This window comes from Thalassophryne amazonica, chromosome 23, assembly GCF_902500255.1.
Source record: "Thalassophryne amazonica chromosome 23, fThaAma1.1, whole genome shotgun sequence".
Lineage (NCBI taxonomy): Eukaryota > Metazoa > Chordata > Actinopteri > Batrachoidiformes > Batrachoididae > Thalassophryne > Thalassophryne amazonica.
This window is the reverse complement of record NC_047125.1, coordinates 4,724,610-4,751,557: the sequence shown is the minus strand read 5'-3', so window position 1 is coordinate 4,751,557 and position 26,948 is coordinate 4,724,610. Positions and strand designations below refer to the sequence as shown.

Genomic DNA, 26,948 nt, shown 5'->3' with positions numbered 1-26,948 from the left:
TGAGGGTGTCAGGGTCGGACGGTGGGGTCAGTTTTCTACTTTGTTTTTGGTCAGTTCTTTTTGTTCATGCTTTTCTTTGTTCCTTTTCCTGTTGGGGGTTGTCTGCTGCTGTCTTGCACTCTGTCTCTGGCCACGCCCTGTTTCTGGTCTTTTCCATGCACACCTGTTCTGGATTTGCTGATTGACTCCTGGGGGTATATATGCTCACCTTGTGTTTGTTTCTCGCCAGACTGATGTGCCTTCTATCCAGCTCTGTTTTGTTTTCTAGTCCTGCTTGCTTCAGTGTATTTTCAACCTCCTGCCCATCTATACTGACCTCAACTAAGCCTGATGATCATTGGACTGCCTTCCTGAGTACCGACCACTGCTTTCGTCACTAAAGCTGTTTTGCAACCAGAGCTGTCTGTGTGAGCCTCGCATTTTGATGATTCTTAGACTATGGGCACTTATGTCCTTTGATCATATTGTATGAAAAACAGAAAAAAGGGGAAATTTCACACTTTTATAGTTATCTTTACAATGAAAGTGTTTTAAGAAATTTGTTCTAGTCTATGATGACTTTTTCAGCATGATTATATGCAAATATTGCCGTTTTGTGTTTGTCCCACACCCAGACTTTTGATCTTCAATGATAAAAATGAAAAACGTTTTTTCCTAATGTTTTAAAATATCTCTGAATAAAATCAGTAAAATAATCAAAACATAATTGGAGTATTCAATGTCATACAACTGTTGTCCTTTTTTTTTTTTTTTTTTTTAAATGTAGTTGTCCCCACTATTGCCGTAATTTCCACCCCAACACTGTAATGTCCCTTTAAACAGTTTGTATGAAAGATTGTTTGGGTAGTTTCTATGGAGATAAACAGTGACTTCAGAGCACATGTATATAGCGCCAAATCACAACAAAGTTGCCCAAAGGCGCTTTATATTGTAAGGCAATGGTGTGGTGGAAATTACATTTACAAGGAAAAAAGTGCCCGTAGTTAAAGAATCACCCATTTGTGTCCTACCTTGCCAGCCTGTCAGAGGGCTTAAATAGGGAACAGGCTAATCAGGTGTGACGAAGTGCAGGTGTGTGTATTGCTCTGGAAGTGGGCATGGCTGGAGAAGACAAATGTGAGTGCAGTGAGAAGAGAAGCAAAGCAGACTGGGGCAAGATAGACAGAAAAAAAAAAACGAACAGTGAAAAATGACTTGCTCAACAAACAATAACTAACGTGAACAAAACAGGGGAAACTAGGAAATGATGTGATTAATCTAAATGGCGGGAAAACGAGCATCAATGGTTATAATCGAAACTAGAACCAGACTGACACAGGTTATAGTATAAAAATAAATGCAACAACTGAACAGAAAATAAATGACAAACCAAAACCAGTGACTAGAGAATACAACACAGAATAAATGATAAACAGAGAATGCAATAAATACTAAAAGGAACATAACTGGATAAAAACACATGAAGGTAAATAATAACCAAAACCTGTGACTAAAGCATAATACAATAAGTGATAGAATTAAACTAAGACTAAAGCAACATAAGGGACCAAGAGTGAAAGCAAACAATACAGCAAAACTATTCACGGGGCAGGCAAATAAAATAAATGAAACAAGACCAAACATAGCTGAAGCATGACCATAATTACATGATTACTGTAATTACAAGACATGAGGGTGATTCTTTAACTACGGGCACTATTGGCCTTGTAAATGTAATTTCCACCACACCATTGCCTTACAATATATAGCGGCTTGGGACAACTGTTTGTTGTGATTTGGCGCTATATACAGTGCCCTGATGTCACTGTTTATCTCCATAGAAACTACCCAAACAATCTTTCATACAAACTGTTTAAAGGGACATTACAGTGTTGTGGTGGAAATTACGGCAATAGTGTGGGACAACTACGTTTTGTTTAAAAAAAAATCACAACAGTTGTATGACATTGAATACCCCAGTTATGTTTTGATTATTTTACTGATATTTTAAAACATTAGAAAAAACGTTTCTTTACCTTTTTTATTTTTATCATTGAAGATCAAAAGTCTGGGTGTGGGACAAGTACAAAACGACAATATTTGCATATAATGATGCTGAAAAAGTCATCATAGACTACTAGAACAAATTTCTTAATACACTTTCATTGTAAAGATAACAAAGTGTGAAACTTCCCCTTTTTTTTTCTGTTTTTCATACAATATGATCAAAGGACATAAGTGCCCCTAGTCTAAGAATCACCCACGAATAAAAGAGCAGCAAAGTGGAGAAAAGTCCAGAATTATAACATCTGGCCCAAAAGGGCCAGATCATGACAAGTAGGTGTTTTTTTTTTTTTTTGTTTTATTTTGTTTTTAAGTTTATTGCAATGATATTAACTGTTTTCATAACTTCAACCAAACCTTCTCATAACATTATTAAACCATTAAATTGTTAACTGGGTCTATCACTTTCCCTGCTCCTAATACAGCCTGGAATTGAAATCAAGCTGTGCACTATGACTTGTGTGAATGATATTCAGACTGCCCTCAGATATCAAATGCCAAGTCCTTATGCAATATAAATTCCAGTGCAACTCCCAGATGGTTTCAGGGTCTGGTCAGGGAAGAACTCCCAGATTGCATTCAGGACCACAGCTGTGTTGAAGCCTGTGAACTCCTGTACAGACTTGTCTTCAAGTTAGCTAGATTAAATTTACGAATGGAATAACTAGTGAAAATGCCTATTTATGAAAAATAGAGCATAAATAATTGACAACATAACAGTATCATTTTGTGTGAGTAGGAGCTTACTCCTTTTCAGCAGAGGGGGGTTGTTCTTTAAAATCAGGATGGTTTTCCATCGACCAGTCACTGTTCATGGACACACGGCTGGATTCAGATCGAGGTGATTCTGGACTCTCATGGACCCTGAAGACAAAACGGCACCAACACAACTGAAGATCATAAAACATGATCGGAAATATTGTTTGAAAGGGAAAATAACTAAGTGATATATAAATATATCATTTGATTTTGGTTGTATGTCAAGTGACATTATCCGGCTACACAAGAAATAGTTTAAAATCATTTGCCGTGCATTTTGGTCCCATACATTTACACTATTGCACAACTTCCCTACCTTTCCATGAAAAATGTGCTCATGAAAAGAGGATGCTTAATTCATAATAACATAAATCAATAACTGTTCACGGAGACACCTTTCATGGCCACTGATATGCTCGCACATGAAGGATCCCATCATCAATCAATCAATTCAATCAATTTTTTTATATGGCGCCAAATCACAACAAACAGTTGCCCCAAGGCGCTTTATATTGCAAGGCAAGGCCATACAATAATTATGTAAAACCCCAACGGTCAAAACGACCCCCTGTGAGCAAGCACTTGGCTACAGTGGGAAGGAAAAACTCCCTTTTAACAGGAAGAAACCTCCAGCAGAACCAGGCTCAGGGAGGGGCAGTCTTCTGCTGGGACTGGTTGGGGCTGAGGGAGAGAACCAGGAAAAAGACATGCTGTGGAGGGGAGCAGAGATCAATCACTAATGATTAAATGCAGAGTGGTGCATACAGAGCAAAAAGAGAAAGAAACACTCAGTGCATCATGGGAACCCCCCAGCAGTCTAAGTCTATAGCAGCATAACTAAGGGATGGTTCAGGGTCACCCAATCCAGCCCTAACTATAAGCTTTAGCAAAAAGGAAAGTTTTAAGCCTAATCTTAAAAGTAGAGAGGGTGTCTGTCTCCCTGATCTGAATTGGAAGCTGGTTCCACAGGAGAGGAGCCTGAAAGCTGAAGGCTCTGCCTCCCATTCTACTACAAGTAAGCCTGCAGTCTGAGAGTGAAGCGTTCTATTGGGGTGATATGGTACTACGAGGTCCCTAAGATAAGATGGGACCTGATTATTCAATACCTTATAAGTAAGAAGAAGAATTTTAAATTCTATTCTAGAATTAACAGGAAGCCAATGAAGAGAGGCCAATATGGGTGAGATATGCTCTCTCCTTCTAGTCCCCGTCAGTACTCTAGCTGCAGCATTTTGAATTAACCGAAGGCTTTTCAGGGAACTTTTAGGACAACCTGATAATAATGAATTACAATAGTCCAGCCTAGAGGAAATAAATGCATGAATTAGTTTTTCAGCATCACTCAGACAAGACCTTTCTGATTTTAGAGATATTGCGTAAATGCAAAAAAGCAGTCCTACATATTTGTTTAATATGCGCTTTGAATGACATATCCTGATCAAAAATGACTCCAAGATTTCTCACAGTATTACTAGAGGTCAGGGTAATGCCATCCAGAGTAAGGATCTGGTTAGACACCATGTTTCTAAGATTTGTGGGGCCAAGTACAATAACTTCAGTTTTATCTGAGTTTAAAAGCAGGAAATTAGAGGTCATCCATGTCTTTATGTCTGTAAGACAATGCTGCAGTTTAGCTAATTGGTGTGTCCTCTGGCTTCATGGATAGATAAAGCTGGGTATCATCTGCGTAACAATGAAAATTTAAGCAATACCGTCTAATAATACTGCCTAAGGGAAGCATGTATAAAGTGAATAAAATTGGTCCTAGCACAGAACCTTGTGGAACTCCATAATTAACTTTAGTCTGTGAAGAAGATTCCCCATTTACATGAACAAATTGTAATCTATTAGACAAATATGATTCAAACCACCGCAGCGCAGTGCCTTTAATACCTATGGCATGCTCTAATCTCTGTAATCAAATTTTATGGTCAACAGTATCAAAAGCAGCACTGAGGTCTAACAGAACAAGCACAGAGATGAGTCCACTGTCCGAGGCCATAAGAAGATCATTTGTAACCTTCACTAATGCTGTTTCTGTACTATGATGAATTCTAAAACCTGACTGAAACTCTTCAAATAGACCATTCCTCTGCAGATGATCAGTTAGCTGTTTTACAACTACCCTTTCAAGAATTTTTGAGAGAAAAGGAAGGTTGGAGATTGGCCTATAATTAGCTAAGATAGCTGGGTCAAGTGATGGCTTTTTAAGTAATGGTTTAATTACTGCCACCTTAAAAGCCTGTGGTACATAGCCAACTAACAAAGATAGATTGATCATATTTAAGATCGAAGCATTAAATAATGGTAGGGCTTCCTTGAGCAGCCTGGTAGGAATGGGGTCTAATAAACATGTTGATGGTTTGGATGAAGTAACTAATGAAAATAACTCCGACAGAACAATCGGAGAGAAAGAGTCTAACCAAATACCGGCATCACTGAAAGCAGCCAAAGATAACGATACGTCTTTGGGATGGTTATGAGTAATTTTTTCTCTAATAGTTAAAATTTTGTTAGCAAAGAAAGTCATGAAGTCATTACTAGTTAAAGTTAATGGAATACTCAGCTCAATAGAGCTCTGACTCTTTGTCAGCCTGGCTACAGTGCTGAAAAGAAACCTGGGGTTGTTCTTATTTTCTTCAATTAGTGATGAGTAGAAAGATGTCCTAGCTTTACGGAGGGCTTTTTATAGAGCAACAGACTCTTTTTCCAGGCTAAGTGAAGATCTTCTAAATTAGTGAGACGCCATTTCCTCTCCAACTTACGGGTTATCTGCTTTAAGCTACGAGTTTGTGAGTTATACCACGGAGTCAGGCACTTCTGATTTAAAGCTCTCTTTTTTAGAGGAGCTACAGCATCCAAAGTTGTCTTCAATGAGGATGTAAAACTATTGACGAGATACTCTATCTCACTTACAGAGTTTAGGTAGCTACTCTGCACTGTGTTGGTATATGGCATTAGAGAACATAAAGAAGGAATCATATCCTTAAACCTAGTTACAGCGCTTTCTGAAAGACTTCTAGTGTAATGAAACTTATTCCCCACTGCTGGGTAGTCCATCAGAGTAAATGTAAATGTTATTAAGAAATGATCAGACAGAAGGGAGTTTTCAGGGAATACTGTTAAGTCTTCTATTTCCATACCATAAGTCAGAACAAGATCTAAGATATGATTAAAGTGGTGGGTGGACTCATTTACTTTTTGAGCAAAGCCAATAGAGTCTAATAATAGATTAAATGCAGTGTTGAGGCTGTCATTCTCAGCATCTGTGTGGATGTTAAAATCGCCCACTATAATTATCTTATCTGAGCTAAGCACTAAGTCAGACAAAAGGTCTGAAAATTCACAGAGAAACTCACAGTAACGACCAGGTGGACGATAGATAATAACAAATAAAACTGGTTTTTGGGACTTCCAATTTGGATGGACAAGACTAAGAGTCAAGCTTTCAAATGAATTAAAGCTCTGTCTGGGTTTTGACTAATTAATAAGCTGGAATGGAAGATTGCTGCTAATCCTCCGCCCCGGCCCGTGCTACGAGCATTCTGACAGTTAGTGTGACTCGGGGGTGTTGACTCATTTAAACTAACATATTCATCCTGCTGTAACCAGGTTTCTGTAAGGCAGAATAAATCAATATGTTGATCAATTATTATATCATTTACCAACAGGGACTTAGAAGAGAGAGACCTAATGTTTAATAGACCACATTTAACTGTTTTAGTCTGTGGTGCAGTTGAAGGTGCTATATTATTTTTTCTTTTTTAATTTTTATGCTTAAATAGATTTTTGCTGGTTATTGGTAGTCTGGGAGCAGGCACCATCTCTACGGGGATGGGGTAATGAGGGGATGGCAGGGGGAGAGAAGCTGCAGAGAGGTGTGTAAGACTACAACTCTGCTTCCTGGTCCCAACCCTGGGTAGTCACGGTTTGGAGGATTTAAGGAAATTGGCCAGATTTCTCGAAATGAGAGCTGTTCCATCCAAAGTGGGATGGATGCTGTCTCTCCTAACAAGACCAGGTTTTCCCCAGAAGCTTTGCCAATTATCTATGAAGCCCACCTCATTTTTTGGACACCACTCAGACAGCCAGCAATTCAAGGAGAACATGCGGCTAAACATGTCACTCCCGGTCTGATTGGGGAGGGGCCCAGAGAAAACTACAGAGTCCGACATTGTTTTTGCAAAGTTACACACCGATTTAATGTTAATTTTAGTGACCTCCGACTGGCGTAACCGGGTGTCATTACTGCCGACGTGAATTACAATCTTACCAAATTTACGCTTAGCCTTAGCCAGCAGTTTCAAATTTCCTTCAATGTCGCCTGCTCTGGCCCCCGGAAGACAATTGACTATGGTTGCTGGTGTCGCTAACTTCACATTTCGCAAAACAGAGTCGCCAATAACCAGAGTTTGATCCTCGGCGGGTGTGTCATCGAGTGGGGAAAAATGGTTAGAGATGTGAACGGGTTGGCGGTGTACACGGGGCTTCTGTTTAGAACTACGCTTCCTCCTCACAGTCACCCAGTCGGCCTGCTTTCCCGGCTGCTCGGGATCTGCCAGGGGGTAACTAACGGCGGCTAAGCTACCTTGGTCCGCACCGACTACAGGGGCCTGGCTAGCTGTAGAATTTTCCACGGTGAGGAGCCGAGTCTCCAATTCGCCCAGCCTGGCCTCCAAAGCTACGAATAAGCTACACTTATTACAAGTACCATTACTGCTAAAGGAGGCCGAGGAATAACTAAACATTTCACACCCAGAGCAGAAAAGTGCGGGAGAGACAGCAGAAGCCGCCATGCTAAATCGGCTAAGAGCTAGTAGCTACGCTAAGCTAGCGGATTCCTAAAAACACGCAAAGTGAATAATGTGTAAATAATTTAGAGGTGATTCAGCAGAAGGAGTGCTTTAGTTAAGGCACGTAAAGATTATACTGCGCAGATTAAACAGCTAACAGATACAGAAAACACCGCTGTGCTCCGGAACAGGAAGTGATACAATACCGCAGTGAGAGCTAACCACCAGTAGTTTTGTTCCTGGATTGAACAAAACAGACATGCTATGTATGTTCAGTCTTCAGCTGTGCTTTTGGTGCTCACCTGCCCACAGACTCTGAAACTGCTGGGCTGACAGAGCTGGCTCTTCCCCAGTTCTGTCAGCTCTTTGGGTAAAATAACCGACAGCACCTGTTATGTAAAACTTCAACTGACACACATCTATTTTGGTATCATAAAACAAATCTTTTCCATTCATGCAATGGAAACTGAATGGAGCATTTCATCTTTCAAAGAATCAAAATGTTCTCAGCACTACCATCAAACACTGCTTATTTGTATAATATAAATGTGTAATGACAGTGCAGCCATGTACATGAACAGGTTCGGATCTCGATCACACCTCTGAGCTTTGATCTGGATCTCATGCTCTCCGCACAGCCTGGTCTTTGATGGCCCCGCCTCAGTGTCCTCACACTGATCCATAGCCGAGTCCACACCTTCACACAAACACAACAACATGCTGTTACTCAGGGTTTCCTATCTGTGTCACGAGTAGCTTGTCATTCTCCTGACAGTTTGATGTGTCCGCATTTATGGTCAAACTTTAAATGAAAGAAATTATAGGAAAAAAATCTGTCAAAAGTTAATTCTTGTTATATGTTTGGCAGCAGAAGCATGGTATAACAGCGCACACGTTGCAAGGTTTGTCTCCGTAGTCTGCCCCATGCAGCAGAGGACGAGTGCTTTGGTGCAAGCAGGGACATCGACTATCACTATTCTACTTTCTGCTCCCATTTTTACTGATGCACTCTGCTATACACAAATAACATAATGCCTTTTTGAATCAGTCTCAGGAGAACTGAAAGCAGGAAGTATGACTCAGTGTAAGAAGGAAGGGCAAGTGCAAGACATACATGGGGTGGAAATATGGATTATGTGCTTAATGTACAGTTGCACAATAATTTAACTAAGAATTACTTTTACTGTGTCAAAAATAAAATTGGGACAAACAAATTTCCACAGGAAATTAATTCATTTAGGAGGTCTTGAATTGTGATTATTTTTGACACTTACCATGACCCTGTGTCTTCTTCTTGGCATCTTCATGTCCATCACGCTCTGAGGGACACTCCCTCCTTCTCTTCATGATTTTGTTGTTTCCTCACAGAACTCTGCAGTGGGTGTACTAAAGTCCGATTATTGTAGTCCAGGAACTGTTGTGTGCTGTCCGTCAGGGATCTGGCTGCTAAACTCTGACTTTGGAAATCAGCCTGCAGACTGAAGAACAGAGAATATCAGACAGATCACTGTCACAAATTTTTTTAACAAAATGTAGTTGTCCCACACTATTGCCGTAATTTCCACCACAACACTGTAATGTCCCTAAACAGTTTGTATGAAAGATTGTTTGGGTAGTTTCTATGGAGATAAACAGTGACATCAGAGCACATGTATATAGTGCCAAATCACAACAGTTGCCCCAAGGCGCTTTATATTGTAAGGCAATGGTGTGGTGGAAATTACATTTACAAGGCCAATAGTGCCCGTAGTTAAAGAATTACCCGTATATGGGGTGTACGCCAAAACGGCTACGCTACTTGGCATTTATCAATGTGGTCATTGGCGTACGCTGCGCTGAAAATATACACCAGGTTGAGGTGGCATAAATTATACACCAAATGAACCAGCGCTGGAATCCACATAAAAATGAAGATGATCAACATGATAAACAGTGCCATTATACAAATCAATGCATATGTTACATAAATAACACTTTCCTGATTATACTACATAATAATCAATACAAATCCCGCCTTTGCGGGATTATGTAGCACGATCCGTGACTACAGCGCTGACTACAAAGACAGCGCTGCTCGCCTTTTTCTCCAGACTTCGATCCTGGAGCCAGAGCATTCGCTGAGCTTAACTTCATGTGGTGTGATCGTTTTAGACAATGAAATTGATAACTGTAGTTTCGTCACTCCCTTAATTCGCCCGTGCTGCAACCAGGTTTTGTTGTCTCCATTCGGTTGTCACAATAAAATAAATACAGAAATACATTTACAGTGGTCCCTCGCTATAACGCCGTTCACCTGTCGTGGCCTCGGAGTCTTGCGGAGTATTTAGTCCAATTTTGCATGCTTTTTTCTTTTTTTTTTTTTTTAGTGTTCTGCATATCTATTTATAAGAATCTTGTTGCCCAGAAGAGAGAAGAGCGCCAACAACTACTCATAACTGTGTGTGTCACACGGACACAGACACCTGCTGCAGCGAGATGTGAGTGGAAAAAGGCGCAGCGTCAGGACGCAGAGGCCTGATCTGTGAAATACTGGTCAGTCACTATTAATAATTTCTTGTGTCCGACCTCATTCGTTGATCGTTAAAATTAATTTGTTAGTTCTAAATGCCATCATAATTATTTATAGGAAAACGTTCTATTTTTATTTCTCAAACAAATGTTTGGGCCTGAAAACAGTTTGGTTTTATTTTCCTACTAAGGTTTGAACTTTAGGAGTGTTTACACACGAGAGAAATGTGAGAAAATGTTCATGCCTGATTAAGAAAATGTATAAACTGTGTAGTGAGGGGTTTTACAGCTTTGAAACGTCTATAATAATTGTAAAAAATAACGCTGACTACGTCGCGGTTTCGCGTATTTCTGGCTATTTTTTTAGAACGTAACTCCAGCGATTAATGAGAGACCACTGTAACACTATTGATCATATACTACAAAACAATTGATACGACAGCCGCTTTTGACGCTCTATTGGCACGCGTCGTGATTGGTGAAGTTCTTTTTCATTGCCGTCTTCCTGGCTTCCATGTCGTAAAATGAGGGTGTGTTTGAAGCGGAGTCTGAATATTTATGGGCGTGTTTATTATAATTACGATCGTTTCCACCCGCCGCATTTATCAAGATCACAACAGGCGTACGCCAGAAATGGGCAGGTGCGCACATGTCACGGCGACTTTGGTGTATTTCAAGTTTACGCGGTAAATTTACGCCACAAGTGTGCAACATTGATACGAGGCCCATTATATATACGAGGTCTATTACAAAAGTATCCGACCTTATTATTTTTTTCAAAAACCATATGGATTTGAATCACATGTGATTACATCAGACATGCTTGAACCCTCGTGGGCATGCAAGTTTTTTCACGCCTGTCGGTTACGTCATTCACCTGTGGGCAGTCTTTGAGTGAGGAGTCGCCCACCCTCCATTTTTTTTTGTTTGTTTGTTTAGGAATGGCTCAGAATGCTGCTTTGTTTGATCAAAATTTTTTTTCAAAACTGTAAGGCACAACTGAGTGGACACCATTCGATAAATTCAGCTGGTTTTCGGTAAAAATTTTAACGGCTGAGAGATTTTGGTCTGGTAGTGTCGCCGTAAGGACGGCCCACGGCGCCTGACGGCGATCTGCACTTCGAGGTGGCAGCGTCTCGCCGTTTCAAGTTGAAAACTTCAACATTTCAGGCTCTGACCCAGTAAGTCGTCAGAAAACAGAACTTTCAGAAGAAGTCGGAATGAGGAATTTATTCGGACATTCCATTGTTAACAGACATTTTGTAATGAACGTGCGGGCAGAGTCACATGTCGGGCCGGACCCGACTGCGGGGGGTCGCGACAGGAAAAACACCTCCGTGTTGGAAACCTTAACGGGCAAGTTGGAACATGCCCAGCTGTTAAACAATTTCTCAGTTACTCACTTGTTGAAAGCCATCAAAAGCCACCTGAATTTTACAAATGGTTTTCAACACGGAGGTGTTTTTCCTGTCGCGGCACACACAGATTTGCCGAGTCGTCACGGAAACGACTCTGCGAATTTGCGCGCACGGCTTTCATTACAAAATGTCCTTAAACAGTGGAATGTCCGCATAAAGTCCTCATGCCGGCCTCTTCTGAATCTTCTCTGTTCTCTCACGACGTCCTGGGTGAATTAAGCCTTAAATTAGGATGTTTTCAGGCCGACGACGGCGCCTGGAAGCGCTGCAGGATGTCCCGCTCCGTGGGAAGTCCTTACACCGACAAACACCCCATAATCTCTCATCAGCCGTTAAACTTTTCACCGAAAACCATCTTAATTTCTCGAATAGTGTCCACTCGGATATTCCTCACAGGTCCAGAAAAATTTTGATAAAGCAACGCGCGCCGTCTCGAGCAGCGTGTGAAACAAAGGAATTCAGCCGAGAGGGCGGGACCACATCTCACTCAAGGTCTGCCCACAGGGAAATGACGTCACCGACACGCGTGAAAAAACTCACGCATGCGCACGAGGGTTCAAGCATGAATGGTGTAATCGCACGTCATTCAAATCCATATAGTAAAAAAAAAAGGGTCGGTTTATTATCTAATAGACCTCACAGAAGTGTTCAGAATAATAGTAGTGCTATGTGACTAAAAAGATTAATCCAGGTTTTGAGTATATTTCTTATTGTTACATGGGAAACAAGGTACCAGTAGATTCTCACAAATCCAACAAGACCAAGCATTCATGGTATGCACACTCTTAAGGCTATGAAATTGGGCTATTAGGAAAAAAAAAATATAGAAAAGGGGGTGTTCAAAATAATAGTAGCATCTACTGTGGATGCTACAAACTCAAAACTATTGTATTCAAACTGCTTTTTTAGCAATCCTGTGAATCACTATCACTAAACTAGTATTTAGTTGTATAACCACAGTTTTTCATGATTTCTTCACATCTGCGAGGCATTAATTTTGTTGGTTTGGAACCAAGATTTTGCTCATTTACTAGTGTGCTTGGGGTCATTGTCTTGTTGAAACACCCATTTCAAGGGCATGTCCTCTTCAGCAGAAAGAAACATGACCTCTTCAAGTATTTTGACATATCCAAACTGATCCATGATACCTGGTATGCGATATATAGGCCCAACACCATAGTAGGAGAAACATGCCCATATCATGATGCTGCACCACCATGCTTCACTGTCTTCACTGAGAACTGTGGCTTGAATTCAGAATTTGGGGGTCATCTCACAAACTGTCTGTGGCCCTTGGACCCAAAAAGAACAATTTTACTCATCAATCCACAAAATATTCCTCCATTTCTCTTTAGGCCAGTCGATGTGTTCTTTGGCAAATTGTACCCTTTTCTGCACGTCTTCTATTTAACAGAGGGACTTTGCGGGGGATTCTTGCAAATAAATTAGCTTCACACAGGTGTCTTCTAACTGTCACAGCACTCACAGGTAACTCCAGACTGTCTTTGATCATCCTGGAGCTGATCAATGGGTGAGCCTTTGCCATTCTGGTTATTCTTCTATCCATTTTGATGGTTGTTTTCTTCCATGCATCTCTTTTTTTTTTTTTTTGTCCATCTTAAAGCATTGGAGATCACTGTAGATGAACAGTTTTCCCCTCTCCAATCATCTTTTTAATCAAACTACGCTGTTCTTCTGAACAATGTCTTGAACGTCCCATTTTCCTCAGGCTTTCAACGAGAAAAGTATGTACAACAGGTGCTGGCTTCATCCTTAAATAGGGAACACCTGATTCACACCTGTTTGTTCCACAAAATTGATGAACTCACTGACTGAATGCCACACTATTATTATTGTGAACACCCCCTTTCTACTTTTTTTTATTTTTTTTATTTTTTTTTAATAGCCCAATTTCATAGCCTTAAGAGTGTGCATATCATGAATGCTTGGTCTTGTTGGATTTGTGAGAATCTACTGGTACCTTGTTTCCCATGTAACAATAAGAAATATACTCAAAACCTGGATTAATCTTTTTAGTCATAGCACTACTATTATTCTGAACACTAATATATATATATATATATATATATATATATATAATATACCTTTTGGGTAAAATGGTCCTGGGAGCATTATCATGTGTCTAAAACCCTTCAGCTTCAAATCAATTTTATTTATATAGCGCCAAATCACAACAAACAGTTGCCCCAAGGCGCTTTATATTGCAAGGCAAAGCCATACAATAATTACGGAAAAACCCTAACGGTCAAAACGACCCCCTGTGAGCAAGCACTTGGCAACAGTGGGAAGGAAAAACTCCCTTTAACAGGAAGAAACCTCCAGCAGAACCAGGCTCAGGGAGGGGCAGTCTTCTGCTGGGACTGGTTGGGGCTGAGGGAGAGAACCAGGAAAAAGACATGCTGTGGAGGGCAGCAGAGATTCAGGAAGGCTTCGCCTGTGCTCACCATCTCACAATGTCATTTAAGTTCTTAAGACTTAAGTAAAACCCTTCAGCTTCTGTATTGGAACAGGTGTGGATTATTTGAAAAAGTGATCCAATTACTGATTACTCCTTGAAAAAGTAATTTAGTTACTTTATGGATTGCTCAATTTTAAAAGTAACTAAGTTAGATTATTAGTTGCTTTATTAGTTAGCTTCAGCAGCTGGCGACAACACCCCTCTGCCACCTCAACATGAAAATGATAACCCATTTTCCCAATACTAACTTTATATAGTCAGCCTTTCTTGACTTCTGTGAACATAACTTGTTTTATAAAAAATAAAATAGTCAGTCTTTCTTGACCTTATATTAAATTGTTGACAGCACTGTAATGTTAAAACTTACAATTTCTAACCTGCATTGTTTATAAATGTAACTATGAAATTCTTTAACATTTTTTTCAAACATTTTAATTCTTTCTAAACATTTTAACTGTTGAAATTATTGTTATAAGTAGTAGTATGAAAAGTGTCTTCAAAAGGGTACCTTTTAATCTTGGGGTGTTTCAGCGCAGCGCAATCTGAGACCAAAAGCCTGCCGAAGAAATAAGGTGCCCCATGAAAGGGGGTGTCTTCTAAGAAAAGGCATACTACTGCAGAAGGGAATGACTTCACCATGAGAAAAGGTGACACCCAACCACAGAGGAAGGTGTGGCTAAATACAATGCATTCATTGATGTTATATGTTGTGAAAGGTGTTTGTGGTCCACCTCTTTTGGGGTGGGATTAGATTCAGAGACTACAGTTAGACTGCTCTTATGTAAAAAGAGTGTCACCTGAATCTGTTGAGGAATTGTGTGGAAGGCACTCAGAGGTGTTTGATAAGAACCTAGGGAAAGCGAGAGGCATCAAAGCCAAACTACAGGTTGCACCTGGGGCCATTCCAAAATTTTGCAAACTTCGATCAGTTATGCTCTGAAGGATGCTGTGGAAGACCAATTGAACAAAATGTCATCAGAAGAGATTCTAATACAAATAACATACAGTGAATGGGCCTCACCCACCATGAACATCCTGAAGGTGGATAATTCTGTAAGAATTTGTGGAGATTACAAAGTATCTATAAATCATTGGTTGAACGTTGACCAATATCAAATACCAAAACCGCAGGATTTATTCACAAAACTGGCAAGGCGTTATAGGTTTACAAAACTGGATTTGTCACAAGCATAACAGCAAGTTGAGTTAGACCAGGATTCAAAAAAGTAACCGATCATTAACACTCATAAGGGGTTATATCAAGTAAACAGACTCCCTTATAGAGTTGCCAATGCACCTGCTATATTCCAAAAGGTTAGAACGTGTCATGTTATCTGGATCACATTGATTATAGGAAAAGACCATGAGCAACACATGCGCAATTTGGAGGAAGTGTTGAAAAGATTGAAAATGCACAATCTTGGAGTAAACAAATGTGACTTTTTCCAATATAGTGTGTCATATTTGGGGCACATGATCGACGCTAAGGGAATCCATCCTTTGAAATACAAATGTGACACTCCAAGTAATGTGACAGTTATGGTCTTTCCTTTCCTTGTTGAGTTACTATGGGAAATTCATACCGAATTTGTCAACAGTGATAGCACCAATGACAGGGATGCTACAAAAAGATGTCAAATTGGAGTGGTCAGAGTCATGTGACGGGGATTTTGCAGTGGCTAAAAGATAGCTAATGTCAAGTCACACATAGTAGGTTTGACCACATTACTCCCATTCTGGCATCCCTTCATTGGTTACTGGTTTCTGCCACATCGGATTTTAAAGTTTTATTGTTGGTTTATAAAATTGTTCATGGACTGGCACCTTCCTACCTGGCGGACTTGGTTAAGCCGTACGTACCTGTGAGGCCCTTGTGTTCGCAGGGCTTCTGTGTGTGCCAAGGATGAACAAGAAGTCTGTGGGGTATAGAGCCTTCTCCTACCGTGGCCCGACTCTTTGGAACGATCTATCTGCTGTTATTCGGGAGTCTGACATGGTGGAGACTGTTAAATCAAGACTGAAGACCCACTTTTTTTAGACTGTCTTATCATTAATTGAATCTGTTTGTGTTTGCTTTGTAATTTCTTTTTATTCTTCTGTGTTTTATCTTTTTATTGTTTTTCTTGCTTTAAATTTTGATTTTAGATTAATTTGTGTTGTGAATTGTGTGACGTGCCTTGGGGCGACTTTGTCGTGAGTTGGCGCTATATAAATTGAAATTAAATTGATTGAAGTCAAGTCTTAGTTTACTACAACCCTGATCTGCCATTGATCCTGGCATGTGATGCATCACCTTTACAAGTGGGTGCCTTGAATTCTCACAAAATGTCAGACCGAAGTAAAAAACCTATTGCTTTTGCTTTGCACGTGCTAACAAAAGATGAGAAAAGCTATTCTGAAATGGAAACAGAAGCATTACATTTAGTTTTTGGAGTGATGAAATTCAACGATTATCTGTTTGGCTGCAAATTCATGTTGATAATGGATCACAAACCCTTGTTGAAAATCTTAGGTTAAAAAAAAAAAGAGCGTTCCACCACTGGCAGCCATTAGAATGCAAAGATGGTCTTTGATCTTAGCTGTTTATTCTTATGAAATAAGGTATAAGCCTTCCGAACAGCACAGGAATGCGGATGCATTATCCAGATTGCCAGTTATGGATGATGATTTTCCAAGGTCAAATATGATGTTTCATACATTGACAGTGCTGATCACAAAAAATCCTCTTTTGGCTAAGGGGTGACTCTTTAACTACGGGCACTATTGGCCTTGTAAATGTAATTTCCACCACACCATTGCCTTACAATATAAAGCGCCTTGGGGCAACTGTTTGTTGTGATTTGGCGCTACATACATGTGCTCTGATGTCACTGTTTATCTCCATAGAAACTACCCAAACAATCTTTCATACAAACTGTTTAAAGGGACATTACAGTGTTGTGGTGGAAATTACGGCAATAGTGTGGGACAAGTACACTTTAAAAAAAAAAATCACAACAGTTGTATGACATTGAATACCCCAATTATGTTTTGATTATTTTACTGCTATTTTATTCAGAGATATTTTAAAACATTAGAAAAAACGTTTCTTTACCATTCATTTTTATCATTGAAGATCAAAAGTCTGGGTGTGGGACAAGCACAAAACGGCAATATTTGCATATAATGATGCTGAAAAAAGGTGAAATAGTCATCATAGACTACTAGAACAAATTTCTTAACACACTTTCATTGTAAAGATAACTATAAAAGTGTGAAATTTCCCCTTTTTTCTGTTTTTCATACAATATGATCAAAGGACATAAGTGCCCGTAGTCTAAGAATCACCCTAAGGTAAAACGTTTGTTTTGACAGGATGGCCAAAACACACGTCTAGGAATATATTCAGCCATATTGGAGGAGAATTTGACTTAATTGTGGAAAATGATTGTTTACTCTGTGGATTCTGAGTAATTATCCCAGACAGTCTCAAAGAAAGCAGTGTGGGTTTCTCCAGAAAGAAAGACAAAGAACAAGACAGATTTTTTTGCTAAATGGAAACCAGAATTCAAAAGGAAAAAAGAATGCACACCCAGGCAGAGATCCTGCCTAGGAAAAGAAACTAAATAATAATAATTAAAAAATAATCAAAAGGGAGCCACACACTCCAATCTCATACGACAACCATATACTGTTGCACACTTTAAGACCTGTTTGCAGAAGGAATGGGAGAAAACATTTGAGAAACTTAATCATTTGGTATCCTCAACACCAAAACTACATTCTACTTTTTTTTTTTTTTTTTTTTTTTTTTTTTTTTTTTGCATGTCTTGCAGGGCTGAAATGCAGGAATGGACGAATATGATCAAATGAAGTTGAAACAAAAGCGTGAAATGTCTTGTGCTCGTACTGTCTGCACAGAAGCCAAAGTAAATATAAGAATCACTACATTTGTTTTAATTTTCATTTGCCCTACTGTCCCAGCTTTTGTACAACTTTTTTAAAAGGAGAAAATAATTAATATTTCCCCCCTCAATCCAAACATAACATTTCATATAGATTCCAGAAATTGAAAAATATTTTTTTTACCATGTGACCAACAGTCACAACAGAACGTTTGCAAATATCCACAGCTTTGATTGGCCAGAATCAGAAATATTTTCTTTTATGTCAGGCTGAACACAGCCAACAAAAACACCATCACTGTGCTTCACTCTGACACGCCCAGTGTTGGAGAGTCCAGAAACAAACAGCTGCCTCCTCAAAGACAGGAAATGCTTTAGTTGGGGATTTAAAAAAAAAAAACACACACATACACTCAAAAGCAAACAAAACTAAAAATGCTAAGAAACCACTACAATTAATTCTGAGTTCACTGGAAGAAATGGAGGGAGACGAGACAAGTGATCTAATTGGGGAGCTCTTCCACCATCAGGAATCATCCAAAATACCACTAGGGCCTCCAGAAAACAAACTACAAACCAATACTTTATGACATCATCTGAAAGTAAAAGAAAATATTTACCTGATCATCAGCAGCCAACAGAAGAGACAAAAACACAGACAACAGTCCAAAAGAGAATTAAAAACAAAATAATCTCTCAGGTAAACCTCCTCCTCAAACCCAGGAACCAAAGTGAACACAGAGACGGAGTTAATAACAAGGCAGATGACGTCTCTGACAAACTCGTCAAACCAGATAGAGACAAAGACCAAGAACAGCAGTGGAGCAGCACTGTCCTGCTAAAAGGACGCTGCCTGTGTTTGACTGGGATAGGAGCCAAGCTGCAATACCAGCCCAGCAAGTTCTTCCTCAAAACAAGCACCTTCAGATGCCATGAAAAATGTTTTTTTTTTTTTTTTTTTTTAACTTGCCTTTTCTGATCCTGACCATCTTAGTTGGTGCACTTCTTGTTGTGGCGGGTGCTGAGCACGGTGTCATAGTGGTTAGCACTGTGGTCTCACAGCAAGAAGGTCATGGGATCAATTCCCATCTGTGGTCTTTCTCTGTAGAGTTTGCATGTTCTCCCCATGTTTGCATGGGTTCCTTCCGGGTGCTGCAGCTTCCTCCCACATCCAAAGACCTGCATGTTAGGTGAAGTGAAAACTTTAAATTGTTTGTTGCTGTGGGTGTGAATGTGTTTGTCTGTATGTAGCCCAGTGAGACTGGCATCCTGCCCGGTGTGTACCCCACCTCACGCCCTATGACTGCTGGGATAGGATCCAACCCCCTCATGACTCATAATTGGAGTTGTCATGCCCCACCCAGGTCTAGGCCTTACTCCTCATTAACCCTCTTATTTGGTTTTTCTCCTTCTGCCCCAGCCTTGTTTTATTAATTGTTATTTTCATGATGCGGTTATTCTCTGTTCTAGTTTTGCTTTGTCACTTTGTTTTTTTGTTACTTTTTTACTTCAGCCATGTTTCAGTTCCGTTCTTGTTTCATTCAGCTAGTCTGTGTTTTCATTGTTTATCATTTAGCCATCTGCTTTTCTCATTTCTGTTACCTCTAGTACTTTAATATCAGGTTTTATTACTTTGTCTCTGTTTCACTTATAGTTTATTTCTGTCTGTTTTGTTTTAGTGTTTTATTTTCTATTCTCTGATCAGTTTTTATGTAGTTTATCTTCTGTTTGTTATCCTCGGGTTTGCGTTTCACTTTTGGTCTTTGGTCTGTTCACTCCACACCCTGCACCTGACATTGTTTTTTTCCCCTCACTTTGATTCTGTCTGTTTTGTTTTCATTTCACTCCCACTCTTGTACTAGCTCACGTGTCTGTGTGTATTGCATCACTTCAGTTTGTGCACTCCCCTCCTCACAATCTTGTCTGTGCAGTATCTTTGTTCACTAGCCGCGCCCACGCCAAGATTGTTCCTCACGTGCACCTCATTGACACCACCTGTCCATCGTTTCACACTAATTAGTTCACTTGTATTTAAACCCCACAGTCCTTCACTTCCCCGCCAGATTGTTGTCTCAGTACACTTTCCAGCACCTTTTACAGTCCTGTTTTGCACTCTACAGTGGTCTACTACACCAGTGGTCAAATGATGTGGAATGCCAAGGTGAGTGCCCATTTGACCCACTCGTGGTTGGAGTCGGCCTGGAATCCAGGTGCAACCCATAAACATCCAACACCACTCACAGGGCACTTAGAAAATGTGGGAGGAAAGTAGAGAGCAGGCAACCACTTTCGAGCTGGCTGTGCGAATGGCCCCACATTTTCTAAGTGTCCCGCAAGTGTGCCATTACTGAGCAACACAAATGGTATGTGAGTGTGCCGTTCCCCCTTACCCCACAATACAAATGGTGTGTGAGTCTGCCACTCCCCCAGCAACACAAATGGTATATGAGTATGTAGTTCTCCCCCCACACCACAAGCCTATAGTCAAGGTGCAGCTGAGGTTGCAAAGGCTCGAACGGTAGCTGCAGTGCAGTGTGATCCCTGTCAAGGCTGTCATGTCCATGATGGAACAGCTGACACTGTGGAACACCATGCCATATCCAGCATGTCCCACTGGAGGTGGATTCACTGGCCAGCAGCAATTCCACAACACAACAGAGATAAAGACAAAAATCCAGCCCAGCTGTGTGTCACAGCATGTCAGTCAACCGGACAGGCATGGCATGTGACACACGATCCATCCATCATGTGACAGCCTGACTGACATCCTCACAGAAAAATCAGCATGGGCAGCTCAATTGCCCCACAGCCTGGAGCCGTGAGCACATTTTTGCATGGGAAAGATGGGCATGGCACTTGTCAATGATGTGATGTCCGTATTGATTGACATGATCACATGCGCATACATTCACTACAGTTATGCATTTATCAGGGGATTGTGGTTGACATGTAATCATGTCATGGGTTGGATGTCATTCTAAATCAAGCAGGGAGGGAGCTGACCATGGCCAGTGCTGCCTTCCTGCAGGTTGCACCGGTCCACATGGCAGCTGCTGCATCAGTGCAACGCAAAGCTGGGGAACACATTGTCACATATGCTCCAATTACACATGTGCAAGGCACGGTGGTGCACACATGTCTGGAAATAACAATGTGGGGAAAAATAAAACAAACTGAATCACCTCAACGACATCTCAGCACACACGGTAATGTGCATGGAATCAAAGCTGCACCTGACCGCTGTATCATTGCTATGCACAGCTGATGAACACATATTGTGCCATGCAGAATATCACTGTCCAACATGTCACGTGCATCAGCGGGCTCTCCTCACATGGTAATAAATAAAAACACATTACCTTTGCATTTAGTGTGGGTGTGTAGTCCCCTCCCCACACACACAAATCAAATCAATTTCATTTATATAGCGCCAAATCACAACAAACAGTTGCCCCAAGGCGCTTCATATTGTAAGGCAAAGCCATACAATAATTACAGAAAAACCCCAACTGTCAAAACGACCCCCTGTGAGCAAGCACTTGGCGACAGTGGGAAGGAAAAACTCCCTTTTAACAGGAAGAAGCCTCCAGCAGAACCAGGCTCAGGGAGGGGCAGTCTTCTGCTGGGACTGGTTGGGGCTGAGGGAGAGAACCAAGAAAAAGACATGCTGTGGAGGGGAGCAGAGATCAATCACTAATGATTAAATGCAGCGTGGTGCATACAGAGCAAAAAGAGAAAGAAACACTCAGTGCATCATGGGAACCCCCCAGCAGTCTAAGTCTATAGCAGCATAACTAAGGGATGGTTCAGGGTCACCTGATCCAGCCCTAACTATAAGCTTTAGCAAAAAGGAAAGTTTTAAGCCTAATCTTAAAAGTAGAGAGGGTGTCTGTCTCCCTGATCTGAATTGGGAGCTGGTTCCACAGGAGAGGAGCCTGAAAGCTGAAGGCTCTGCCTCCCATTCTACTCTTACAAACCCTAGGAACTACAAGTAAGCCTGCAGTCTGAGAGCGAAGCGCTCTATTGGGGTGATATGGTACTATGAGGTCCCTAAGATAAGATGGGACCTGATTATTCAAAATCTTATAAGTAAGAAGAAGAATTTTAAATTCTATTCTAGAATTAACAGGAAGCCATTGAAGAGAGGTCAATATGGGTGAGATATGCTCTCTCCTTCTAGTCCCCGTTAGTACTCTAGCTGCAGCATTTTGAATTAACTGAAGGCTTTTCAGGGAACTTTTAGGACAACCTGATAATAATGAATTACAATAGTCCAGCCTAGAGGAAATAAATGCATGAATTAGTTTTTCAGCATCACTCCTTTCTAATTTTTTAGCTGGCAAAAGTCAAACACAGTACTGGTGTCATGGGTTGAACACAACTCAAAACTGATCACACTTGTGTCCAGTGATGTGAGGGAACATATGGGTGATTCTTTAACTACAGGCAATCATTGGCCAAACTATTGGCCTTGTAAATGTAATTTCCACCACAGCATTGCCTTACAATATAAAGCGCCTTGGGGCAACTGTTTGTTGTGATTTGGCGCTATATACATGTGCTCAGAAGTCACTGTTTATCTCCATAGAAACTACCCAAACAATCTTTCATACAAACTGTTTAAAGGGACATTACAGTGTTGTGGTGGAAGTTACGGCAATAGTGTGGGACAAGTACATTTTGTTAAAAAAAAAAAATCAACAGTTGTATGACATTGAATACCCCAATTATGTTTTGATTATTTTACTGATATTTTATTGAGATATTTTAAAACATTAGAAAAAATGTTTCTTTACCATTCATTTTTATCATTGAAGATCAAAAGTCTGAGTGTGGGACAAGCACAAAATGGCAATATTTATATATAATGATGCTGGAAAAAGTCATCATAGACTACTAGAACAAATTTCTTAACACACTTTCGTTGTAAAGATAACTATAAAAGTGTGAAATTTCCCCTTTTTTTCTGTTTTTCATACAATATGATCAAATGAGTGCCCGTAGTCTAAGAATCACCCATATACAGTATAAGCCAGTTCAGAGAGCACTGGATTGTGAGGCACAACAATGGATAGAAATCGGAGAGGAGGAGTTTGTGTTAGAGGTGGTCAGTGAAGACAAAGAACAGTAATATGTGATCCGATTCTGTGGATTTTGTTCAGAAAATCCAGTTCAATTAAAAACAGACTGAAAGGTTAAATCCTTGAGATCATCATTTTTCTGAATTTATATATATATTAAAAAAAAAAAAAAAAAAACTCACTTTAAAACAACAATAATAACAGTCATGCTGTCAGTGTTGATCAGGATATGTCCTTCAATGCGCATATTAAGCAAATATGTAGGACTGCTTTTTTGCATTTACGCAATATCTCTAAAATCAGAAAGGTCTTGTCTCAGAGTGATGCTGAAATACTAATTCATGCATTTATTTCCTCTAGTCTAGACTATTGTAATTCATTATTATCAGGTTGTCCTAAAAGTGCCCTGAAAAGCCTTCAGTTAATTCAAATGCTGCAGCTAGAGTACTGACAGGGACTAGAAGGAGAGAGCATATTTCACCTGTATATTGGCCTCTCTTCATTGGCTTCCTGTTAATTCTAGAATAGAATTTAAAATTCTTCTTCTTACTTATAAGGTTTTGAATAATCAGGTCCCATCTTATCTTAGGGACCTCTTAGTACCATATCACCCCAATAGAGCGCTTCACTCTCAGACTGCAGGCTTACTTGTAGTTCCTAGGGTTTGTAAGAGTAGAATGGGAGGCAGAGCCTTCAGCTTTCAGGCTCCTCTCCTGTGGAACCAGCTCCCAATTCAGATCAGGGAGACAGACACCCTCTCTACTTTTAAGATTAGGTTTAAAACTTTCCTTTTTGCTAAAGCTTATAGTTAGGGCTGGATCAGGTGACCCTGAACCATCCCTTAGTTATGCTGCTATAGATGTAGACTGCTGGGGGGTTCCCATGATGCACTGAGTGTTTCTTTCTCTTTTTTCTCTGTATGCACCACTCTGCATTTAATCATTAGCAGTGATGCCGGTTACTCTAATCTGACCACTTCTTTTAGTAAGGAGTAATCTAACGCGTTAATCTTTCCAAATCAGTAATCAGATTAAAGTTACTTCTCCATGTCACTGTGTGTTACTATTATTTTTCATTGTGGGTCGATAGCAGCATTAAACTTGGTCTGTGGGCAGGAGGTCGGGGTTCGACTGAACTGCCCACTTTAAGCGAACTGTGAGCTTTTCATCCACGGTTTTTTGCAGCTGCTCGACTCGTCCTCACCTCTTAAAGGGCGGTGATCAGCACACCTGCACTGAGCTTTACAAAGACATTTTTATACTTTTTTTTCCTCCTTTATTTAGAATTCTGAGCTGAGCTGCTCCGTATCTGGTCGTTAAAAACAGCTGATCCTCCGCGACGTGTCAACAACTAACACTGTTTTCCACTCACATGCACCTAAACTCTCTCTCTTTCTGAGGACCACATGATGTGAAAACGCAATAAAACTTTCTTACCTGTAAATCTGGTCCTGTTTTCTGCATAAATAAATGTAATCCATTCTTTGTGCTCAAACGCCAAAGCAGGGGCGAATCCAGATGGGATGGGGGCGTGGGGCAAGGATGTGCCCCCCAACACCCCTAGATTAAAGGTCCAGTTTTGAAGCCGTTTTTTACTACAACTACTAATATTGCTTAAAATAATAATAATTTCGACAAGTAAATGTTTAGAGAGAATTTAAATGTTAGAAAAATGTTAGAATTTAATAGTTACATTTATAAACAATGTAGGTTTGAAATTGCAAGTTTTACTGTTACAGTGCTGTCAACAGTTAAATATGAGGTCAAGAAAGAGGTCTTTATTTTAATTTTTATAAAACAAGTATTTTCATTGAAGTCAAGAAAGGGTGACTATAAAGTGAGTTTTGGCAAAACAGGTATCATTGTCATGTTGACGTGGGTTGTTGTTGGCAGCTGGGGAAAGTAACTAAAAAAAGTAACTAGTAATCTAACTTAGTTACTTTTACAATTGAGTAATCAGTAAAGTAACTAAGTTACTTTTTCAAGGAGTAATCAGTAATTGGATTACTTTTTCAAAGTAACTGTGGCAACACTGATCATTAGTGATTGATCTCTGCTCTCTTCCACAGCATGTCTTTTTCCTGGTTCTCTCCCTCAGCCCCAACCAGTCCCAGCAGAAGACTGCCCCTCCCTGAGCCTGGTTCTGCTGGAGGTTTCCTCCTGTTAAAAGGGAGTTTTTCCTTCCCACTGTCGCCAAGTGCTTGCTCACAGGGGGTTGTTTTGACCGTTGGGGTTTTTCCGTAATTATTGTATGGCTTTGCCTTACAATATAAAGCGCCTTGGGGCAACTGTTTGTTGTGATTTGGCGCTATATAAATAAAATTGATTTGATTTAATTTACTCGCTGATGTCAGCTTGTAGGCTAAAGGCTAGACCTACCAGACCGCAGCTGCCTAGTCTGTTACAAGCTGATGTCTGCTATAATAGGGTTTTATTGATACATGGATGATTTTAAAGGAGGATATTGGAGGTAATAAACCAACATCCTCCTTGGTCATGTGATTGATTGTATTTCATTAAGCATAATTCTATGGTTAAATACTTTTAAAGAGATACAAAGATTAATTTGCTTACATGATTTAAAATGATTTCATACATAAAGGATATTTTGAGTTAAAAACATGTAAAATATTATTGTCTATTGTTAAACTGTAATAGGAGGAACAAAGATACAAATTAAGTTATAGCTGTGAGAAGAATTAGGAACAGATTTTATTTAGTTGTGTACGGTAATAATATTAATGTTATGCAGGCTAGTTGTTTTTTCTTCTGAAGATTTAAACCCATTTCGGTTTCCTGGATGCTCTCTGGATGGAGATGGCGAGCCTGTGCCCAGAGCTGAACTGAACCTGCCTCAGAACAACCTCATCCTCTTCAGTGACAAACACCACCGTGGTCACCACACAAACTTGCCATGAAAGGAAAAGGAACTGAACGAAGACATTTTTTGACTTGATTACTGACTAGACTGACTAATTGAATCTTGAGCTCAATTGGACTGAGGATATTTGGATTTTTATTATCGTTATTGCTGTTTGTGTTAATTGAATTTATTGGATGCTGTTTTTTGTTTATACTTTTCTATAAAATAATCAGTTTTGTTCTTGCTCTTTTCCTGCCTCCAGCCATTTCATTCCACACTCACCTTAATTCCCTGTTGTAATCCTGCCGAACCGAGCAACTGGTCCATGTTTCTGGTTTATCCTAAACTACTTAATGTGGGTCCGAGGTTACACTCGACCTACCAGACCACAGCTGTCTAGTCTGTTACTAGCTGGTGTTCATTCTCTTGAAAACCAGATGATGAGCTGAGAACCAGAGTAAGATCAGCTGTGCTCTTATTTTGTCTTAAACCTGGTCGTGGGACAGTCTGCTGGATTCGGCTCTGCAGCTGCACACTCGGAGCACTGTGGCGACCGCACGGCCACCTCAGGGACACACAGAGGAGGAGGTGTCTGCATGGACGTGGACAACAGATGGTGTTTTGGATGTTCAGGTTGTCAAAAAACTCTGTTCTGACATCGAACATGAGACTGTCCACCCTGACGCTGTCTTCGTCCTGGCTGCTGATTGTTGAGGAAGGATATAGTGTCCTACAGATCAGAGTCGTCTGCAGACGTCACTGTCCACGGAGACACGTGTCTCTGCAGCGGCCTCAGTCCACAGTGTCCTCAGTCCACTTGTTGTCTGTCCTCTGACAGCCAGCCAACGTCTTTCCGAACATCAAGCCTCTGAAGACCGTTGTCTTTTGTCCACAGGTTTGTTGATGTTTCAAGGAAAGTGTGAAAGTGAAACATCCAAAAACAGACATTGCCATATTTTCAGCTTCAAACTACCATCGTGATTTTTTTTTCCCATGTCATTGATTTTCTATTTGTTCATATCTGTTAATCTTTTCTTCATATGAATTTTAAATACCAACAACATTTGACTCACAGCAGAAACAACTTCAGGCCTTGTTTTGTTTTTAAGAAATAAATGAAT

The 26,948-nt window shown here is 40.2% G+C and overlaps 1 protein-coding gene and 1 long non-coding RNA gene across 2 annotated transcripts in view; both read right to left on the bottom strand.

Annotated features, from left to right (window-relative positions):
• Positions 1–26,948, bottom strand: part of LOC117504818 — a 3,434,143-nt gene that overhangs the window by 1,157,966 nt on the left and 2,249,229 nt on the right. The window lies entirely within an intron of this gene.
• Positions 6,796–26,788, bottom strand: LOC117504909. The gene is made up of 3 exons (XR_004558968.1): positions 26,629–26,788; positions 19,752–19,755; positions 6,796–6,807 (listed from the first exon to the last, which is right to left on the bottom strand). It is a non-coding gene; the product is annotated as an uncharacterized LOC117504909 (long non-coding RNA).